The sequence below is a fragment of the Dipodomys merriami genome, unplaced genomic scaffold (assembly GCF_024711535.1).
Source record: "Dipodomys merriami isolate MVZ:Mamm:240054 unplaced genomic scaffold, mDipMer1.0.p SCAF_1122, whole genome shotgun sequence".
NCBI classification, from domain to species: Eukaryota; Metazoa; Chordata; class Mammalia; order Rodentia; family Heteromyidae; genus Dipodomys; species Dipodomys merriami.
The window spans coordinates 180,992-190,000 of record NW_027202408.1 but is presented as its reverse complement, the minus strand read 5'-3'; the positions used below and the strand labels follow the sequence as shown (position 1 = coordinate 190,000).

General features: G+C 39.6%; 1 pseudogene; it reads right to left on the bottom strand.

Annotated features, from left to right (window-relative positions):
• Positions 1 to 7,190, bottom strand: part of LOC138822593 (Golgi to ER traffic protein 4 homolog pseudogene) — a 9,946-nt pseudogene extending 2,756 nt beyond the window's left edge.
• Positions 7,191 to 9,009: the final 1,819 nt, after the last annotated feature.

Below are 9,009 nucleotides of genomic sequence, written 5' to 3'. Positions count from 1 at the left end.
ATCTCCAATGACCTCTAAAAAGGTTGGAGGTGGAGCTTTGGTTCAAATGGTAGAGTGCTAGACTTGAGCATAAATCTCAGGACATTGACCAGGCCCTGAGTTCAAGTCCTAGGGCGAACACACACACACACACACACACACACACACACACACACACACACACACACACACACACACACACACACACACACACAATTTTGTATATTCCTATCACGTCACTTAATACTTTTTCTCTTCCAAGCTCACCAGTTGTTGTTGTTGATGATGATGATGATGACAAGGACTTGCTGTGAAGCTCAGGGTGCTATTAAACTTACAATACCCTTGGGTACTGGGATTACAGGTATGTGTACCATACTTGACTTTACTCAGTAACTCTACTTATAACATTTTTCTGAAAGAAATTTATTCAAATTCATGAAGATACTATGGCTTAAAGTTGTTCACACTAATTTTCAAGTGTACAAAATGTAAATAATATAAGTGGATATAGTATTATGCTACCACATGGTAATTCCAGCCAAAACTCAGGAACCTGACACAAGAGAATAAGGATTTGAGGTAAGCCTTGTCTACAATGTAGGACTTCTTCTATAAAGGAAAAAAAGTATAAATATTAATCTACTAGGAAATATATAATATGTTAAATTTATATAATGGAACAAATAGATCATTGTTAATGAAAATAAAATGGCTTTTACTAGAAATGAGGAATCAAATGTGCTCACTGTGTAGGTGAGTTAGAAAGTTCTTACCAAAAGCTACATACTTTTCTTGTTTTCTATTCTTCCAAAATTGTTTGCTTTCCAGATTCATGCCTTATCTTTCCTTGCTGGTTTCTTTAGCTTATTTCATACATGCCCACAGGGTCTTCAACTATCATTTATTTATGTGAAGAGCTTGCAAATATCTCTCTTCAGTCCAAACTCTGGTATGCACCTCTGTTCCATATATTCAACTACCATAAATACTTGTGAAAGAAAGAGTAATCCTGTCTTTCTATTACTGGATATTAATGTGTCAGTAAACTTTAGGAAAATAAAGGAATAACATCAATAAATATAACTGATTATTGTAATAGTAATGTTAAACATTACTACAATGCTGATTATTTTCTGAGCAATTTAATATAAAGCTGAAGGAAAGCAACGTTTTTGAGTGCTGATATTGGAGTTTAAACTCAAGACCTTACCTTCTCACTTATGCATTTTCCCTCAAGGGCGGTGTTTTACTCTTGAACCACAGATTCCCTTCCAAATTTATTTGGGGGATTATTTAGAGATAAGAAACTCATGGTCTTTCCTTCTTGGGCTGGATTTAAACCTGGATCTCAGTTCTCTGAGTAGATAGAATTACCAGTGTGTGCTAACAAAGTCCAGTTTCAAGGAGAGGGCAAGTTTCTGGTTTCAAGCTCCAGTAATAGCACAAAAACAAAAACAAAAGTTATGACATATAAATATAGTGATAAACTAGGAACCCAAACAAACCAAATGTGGGTATCTAGATGGGCGAAAGACTTAATAGCATTATTATCACTATTACCTTTCCTAGCATTTTGAATAACCTGAAATTATGGATTAAAGTCATAGCTTAGTTGGTAAAGTACTAGCTAAAGAGCAACAACATCAAACACCAAGTACAAGTCTCAGTCTCAAACTTTAAATGAAATCTGAAATGATTTTTTCCTTAAATGAAAATTGACCATAGGAAACCCCTGATACCTAAATGTATGGTCAAAGAAGAAAACTGGAAAATGTTCAGGAAGACAGAATTTTAAATCTCAGTGATTACCATATGGACAGTAGATCAGACCATGTGTAACTTCATACTACATGCAGTGGGCTACGTTAAGGACTTAAAAATTGTAAACATTTACACTCCTCAAAAAAAGAAAAAACAAACACAACTTACCAGGACACTGGGGATTCACATATGTAATTCTAGCTCAGTGCTCTGCTACTTGAGCCACAAACTCCATTTTCAGCATTTTTGGTGTTTAGTTGGAGATAGGAATTTCACAGGTTTTCCTCCCCTGGCTGGCTTTGAAACAAAATCCTCAGCTCTTTGCCTACTGAGTAGATAGGATTACAAGCTTGAACTGATACTCTTATTTTTCTATTCTATTCTTCTTTTGCTTTTCTATTTAAGAATCATTTCGTTAAGTGGCAAAAAAATCCTGCTTTTGAACACAGCAGAGAAAATCAATGAAAATAGAAGCTGTGTCTGAATAGATCAATAAATGGATATATATTTTAAAAGACGTATCAAAATACAAAATAACAAAACAGAGAAGAAACCAGTTGCCAATAACCAAAACAAATGAGTACTTTATCAGAAATCCTACCGTTATAAAATTTAAAAGTACAGTAATAAACAACTTCAGATGATTTATTCAAAGATGAAACCTATCAAACCTACTTAAGGAAGAGCGAAAAAAATGAATCTACACAAATTTTCTCAATTTACATTTAAATGCATTGCAATCTATAAAACTCTAGGTACTGATGAATTTATTATTGACTTTTCCTAAAACTTTGAAGAGATCATTTTGATTCTACAAAAATATTTCCTTAGAAAGTGAGGAAATACTATTTGCCCTCTTAAAAGTTTCTCATAAAAAATATCTGGCTGAATTTTGTCTGGAATTATACTCTATGTACTGAGCAGTTAAGGAGAATTGTTTCAGGACATTGAGTCTTCTAATCATTAAGTACTTGATCGTTCATTTACTTAGTCCTTATTTTTTTGTATAACATTTGAAACGTTTTATAAAATCCATTCAAGATAAACTTCTGAATTGGAAAACCTTTTGGAGGGAATTTACTCAAAGCAGAATGATATATTTTAGGCATTTCAGTATTTAGAGCTGTGAGTATGAACTCCATGAACAGTATAACTTGTCTTTAAGGAAGTTTTTAATACATAGAGCATAACTAAGAAAAATTGTAGGTGATAGAGTAACTAAGGGAGGCCAGGACGTGGCCAACTGCCTCCATAGGAAGACAAAAGCTTGGGATGTACCCTGAGGGACAACTCTCCTGTCCTGTTCTGTCCTGTCGAGCTACTTGTCATGTATTGGGTACCTGCACAGGGAGGGCTGGAACTGCTCTCACAGCACCATGAACGTGGTTAGCTTGCTGCCATCCAAGGCCAGCAGCAGAAATCAGATGAAGTGGAGCAGGGATTGGATGGAGGGCGGCCCGTGCTTGATGGATGTTGCTTCTGTGCATACATGATGAAGACCACAGACCTAGTTTTGTTTTCCAATAGAGAAACTGCAGCACTGCCTGAGCCACAAGTATGTCCACTTGCCATGGAAGCTGTGGGCCGTGGAGTCCTCCACCAGCATGTTGGCGCAGCCCTCACCGTCTGTGGAGTGTAGAAAGTAGTATCAAGATTCCCAGTAGTTCGGCTCTTTCCACAGCGTCAGGGCCCAAAATGGAAGGAGCTAAGGATGGCCCCATTTCCAGGAACCCCAACTGGAACACTTCAGGGCTCTGGAGAAGGGGTCCATCAACTGAACACCCTAGCCAGACACTCCATCCATTTCTGCCATCTACATCCATTTCAGGGACTCCACACCAGCATGGACAGCTCTGCTGTGCTGTTTTGCTGGCCATGAAGGAAGAACAGCAGTATGCTCCTGAGCACATGAGCTCTTGGGCCTCAGAGGGCTTGCTCTGGGACATGTACCTGAAGAAGATGGTCCAGTACATTTGGTGTGCCCCATACTGGCCGCCATTCTCCATGCAGCTTAACTTGCATGTGATTGTGGGCTTCATTGTGAGAGCCTTCCTGCTCCACCATCGCTGCTGGCAATGTGGCCCAAGTAGTATAATCTTTAGAAAGACTAGGACAAAGCCTGAGAATATTAATGCAAGAAATTGGGGTACATCAAAAAGAGGGTGGGGAAAGTGTAGACAAATGAAGGGAGGAAGGGTCAGAATGTAGTCAAGCTCATTGGGAGAAAGTGAGGGAACAGAAGATGTTGTATGAAAGGAAATGTTCACATCTGACTTATGTAAATGAAATCCCTCTACACAACCTCTTTAAAATAACTATAATCAGCTGGGCACAGGCCACTCAGGCCTGTAATCTTAGCTACACAGGAAGCTGAGATCTGAGGGTCTCAGTTCAAAGCCAGCCCGGGCAGGAAACTCCATGTCACCCTTATCTCCAATAAACCACTAAAAAACAGGAAGTGGCGCTCTGGCTCAAGTGGTAGAGTGCTCATCTTGAGTGCAACAGCTGAGGGATAATGCCCAATCCCAGAGTTCAAACCCCATGCCTGACAATAAATAAATAAATAAATAAATAAATGAATGAATGAATAAATAAATAAATAAATAAATAAAATTAAATTTGCTAAAAAGGAATTCATTGCCTATACTGCAAAACTAAGAAATATAAGGGAATGGTGGGTCAGAGGGGGGTGTGATTATTGTAGGTGTGGCACAAATCAATATGCACTGTATTCATAAACTGCTTTTGTTATATGGCAACTCCTTTGCACAACTACTGAAAGATAATTGACAAATAAAAATAATAATTGAATAGATGTAAAATAAGATACAAGAGAAAGAAATGGTTGATAGATACTTCTGATATAGAACAGGGCTTCCTATTACATTGGGACCCTATAGAAGAACTCTACTGTTTTTGTAATATTTCAGAATAAGATGAGATTCATAAAGCATAGTTCATTATGATTTTTCAAAAATAATTTAAGTAGTTGTTAATAACCCAACAATACTAAATTCCTATATTATCTACATGAACAAATGTAATTTATTATCATGGTTTGAAAGAAAAATCTATGGAAACACTTTTATTTTTGGTAGGACATGAAGCTTGACCTCTGGGCCTGGGCACTACCCCTCAGCTCTTCAGCTCAAGGCAAGCACCTTACCACTTGAGCCACATAGCCATTTCTGGTTTTCTGGTGGTTAATTAGAAATAAGAGTCTCATGCACTTGCCTGCCCAGGCTGGCTTTGAAGCGCAATCTTCTGATCTCAGCACCTTGACTAGCTAGGATTACAGGTGAGGGCCACCGATGCCTGGCTAAAATTCTTAATTCCAATTAATAAGCAGAAACCCAGAACTTGAGGCTTTGCTTAAAAGGGGGAGTGCAGGTAGAAAGTGTAAAGCAAATACTAGCAGAGAGGCAAGCAGAGAAAGAGAGAGAAAGAGAGAAAAAGCGAGAGTAAGAGAGAGGGAGGGAGAGAGAGAGAAAAATGTAAAAACAAGAAGCAACCATGGGAGGAGACAGGCAAAAGAGTGTAATGAAAGTGAATATTATGAAAATAAGTAGTATGAAAATAGGAAAATATAATGGAGTCCATTATTTTGTACAATAATAAGACAATATATCTAAAAGAAATTATTTAGACAGTGATGAGAACATATTAGCTGGTGGGGAAGATATTATTTACATTCACTTAGGCCCCAAACACAATCTCTGAAGATGCTCCTATTCTATCCGGGCCAATGAAGTGGCCACTGCCAGTTTTTGCAGCAAAAAAAGAAAAATGTCATTCTGAGAACCAATGAGAGATAATGGCCAGACACAAGTGCCAGGCCCTGGGTTTTGTTCTCCGATTTGAAAAAAAAAAAACTAATCTTATTTAGTTTATGACTTACTTCACAGAAGAAATAAATGTATTCACTCATTCATGGATGCACATATTGATACATTTTCGGTCTCATTTGAGAAAATTTACTATGAAAAAGCATAACAGAAGTCACATACTGATGGTTCATGCTTGTAATCCAAGCCACTCAGAAGGCTGAGATTTGAGGATCATGGTTTGCAGCCAGTTGGTGCAAAATCGTCTATAAGTCTCTTATCCCAACCAGTAAAAGACCAACCAGCAAAAAAACTATAGCAGTGTCTCAAGCAGTAGAATGTTAGCCAAGAAGTATAAAGCTACAGGGCAGCACCCAGTCACTGAGTTCATGTCCCAGCAGAACTGGCAGAAAAAAAATGAACTCGAATTCAAAACAGCTTTATTAGGTTCAAATTAGTTCATAATCATTGAGAATAATTTGCTATTTGGGGCCAAACAAAACAATTATTTTTCTACTAATGACACAGAATAAAACACTCCTTAATTAGTTCTAAATCATGTAGGATTTCACTATGTGGAACTGTACCTTTTCTAATGATAGCAGAAAACTGTATGTATTATATCCCAGGACTGTAAAACATATAAAATTAGATTTGTGCTCCATGGACAAAGTTTCATGATTCATAAAAGAGTATCTTCACAGTACTTAAAGTTTTTATATACTCTACACTGATCCTTTTTCCATACTGTATTATTATTGAGCACAACATAATTGTTAGTAAGCCTTGTCTTTACATTGGAAAATTCCCAATGCTGAACTTTCTAAACTTTCCTTTCTTTTATAAAGCAAATAAAACTATGATGGTATGTGAATATCATCAGTAGAAAAGTAAGTGAATGCCACCTCTACAATGCTCTGGACCTGCTTGATCATCTCACCCAGCTGCAGTTCTGTGTTCTTTCAGGCATCCTTTCAGGCTGATTGATCTTCTCCTTAGTGCCCAGGTTAGGGTGCCCAGTAACTTCCCTCCAGTCTCCAAGGTTAGCTCGTGGTTGTTTCTTCATTGCAGAAAATAGATTTCTGTATTCTACAAAAAAATAAATGTGATTGGGTCAAGCCTCTACTGTCATAAAGATTTTATTGTACATTAGTCCATATTTCCTCAGATAATTCCTTAAATATTCAATTAATGGGAGGAAGGGGCTTGGAGGGAGGGAGGGAAAAGAAGGCACTATACAAAAGGAAATGTATTCATTATCTGACTCATGTAATTTAATCCCTCTGTACATTCTCTTTATAATACCAATGTAGACATGGCCAACATATTCACCTAACAAAACTAATATGTTACACATATTGAGAAGACAGTATACTCCCAAATAAAGTGTACTTAAATCATTTGCAAAGCCACTCTGGCCCCTTTGCCTCTGCCACTCCTGGTCCTTTTGTCCAAGATGGGGTGCCAAAGGCACTGCCTCCTGGGCTCCAAGACCGCTGCTGTGAGGGTCTGTGGGCCACAGGTCAGCATCTCCAACACCAAATTTGCAAAATGGGGCGGGTCAGCGCAGCTTGTTATGGTCCACAATTCTGCTGCAGTGTGAAAAGGAGGAGGGCTGTACATGAGGCCTCTGGTTCCAAGCACCCTGCTAAGGCTAGAGTCCTTGGAAAGCCATACAGCAGCAGGGGGCAGCCACCAGGCTGTGAACCTCCAAGCTGGCAGTGGAGACCAGACAGCAAGGCCTCAGGGACCTGGGCACCTTGGCTCATCGCACCACGCCTTGCCCAGTGCCTCGACCTTGCAGCTACTGCCTGAGGTCTGGTCTTTGGGCCCTGCCCAGCAGCTGGGAGTACCAGATGCTACTCAGCAGCCTGAGTCCCCTGCTGCCAGCTGAGCACCCAAGGACTGGATTCTCCACCAGGTCAAGCGCCTCAGGGAGACAGTCAGTGGCTGTACACATGCCGACCTCATCTGGATGGCCTGTGTGACTTTCTGGCTGCCTGCAGGATGAGCAACCCTGGCAGAAAATCCCGGACTGCCAGCGGCTGCCCTAAGCCCCATCGCTCAAGGTGGAGCCCATGCACCTGCGCTTCAGGGACAATGGAGACGATGGCAGGCAAGGAGATGCAGCAGCAGCACCACTGCTACCTCCATGCAGCCGACAGAGCCCCCAGGGCTGCCCGTGACATCAACCCCCTGGGCTGTCTGCTCCTGAACTGAGGCTGCCCATACAAGCAGTGCTCACTTTCCTCTATGTATGCCCTGCCCCTGCCCAATCCCCAGGTGTCACTGCCTCCTCTGCCACCTTTGCCCTGGACACTCAGCTGCCATAAGGGCCCCTCATAGAGTTCATAGTGGTTGAGGGCGCTTTTGCAGGACAGCCCCCAGGAAAGAGTGATAGGAGACTTGAGTCTGTGGGAAAAGGTATTCCGCACATATTTTGATAGAATATGAAATCAGATGAAAACAAAAATTATCAAATTTTAAAAAAGAAATTAACCAGGCATCAATGGCTCACAGCTTTTATCCAAGCTCCTCAGAAGACTGAGAGCTGAGGATCAAGAGTGGAAGCCAGCTTGGGTAGGAAAGTCCCTGAGATTCTTATCTCCAATTATCTACAAACAACAGCAGCAGCAGCAGCAGCAGCAGCAGCAGCAGCAAAACCCCACAAGTAAAGCTGTGGCTCAAAATGATAAAGTGTTAGCCCTGGGCATGAAGCTCCAGGACAATGCCCAGGCCCAGAATTCAAGCTTGATGATCCCCCTTCCCCAACAACAACTACAACAACAATAACAAAAATAAAAATTAAAAAAAATATTCCAGTGACATCCTCTAGACCAACTATATGTTAAACATCTTGCATAGTATCCACATGCTCACTAGGAGTGTGCTGTAATATTCTAGGACAGGGTCAACAAACATGTTTTGTAAAGAGTGGGCCATATGGTCTTCAATAATAACTACTCAAATTTGCCTTGCATCATGAGAACATACAAAAGTTGGATGAGGCTATGTTCAAATACAACTTTATTTATAAAACTGGGAGGGTCTCACGTTTGATTACAATATTCGGATTCTTGATTTTAGGTTACAAACACCAGTCCATAGCCAAGATCCAGAATATTCCAGTAGTTTGTTTCATTTATTTATATTAATTACAGAAGATGTAATAATGTAATTTTAAAAAAGAAACACTCAATTGCAATACAATATGTTATATTTGATCACCTGAACTGAAAAACTCATCTACTTACAATAGTCAATTGCTAGATTTTTCAGATTTACTAAAAGTAATTTGTAAAGATCTTAAGGTAAACAAAAATATCTAGGAAACGTTACTCTGACATATTATGAAATATATCCCTAACTCGATTCTACTTTTCAATAACTTAGAGGAAATTGGGGAATCCATCCAAGAGAGCGAAATTCTGAAGAAAGACTG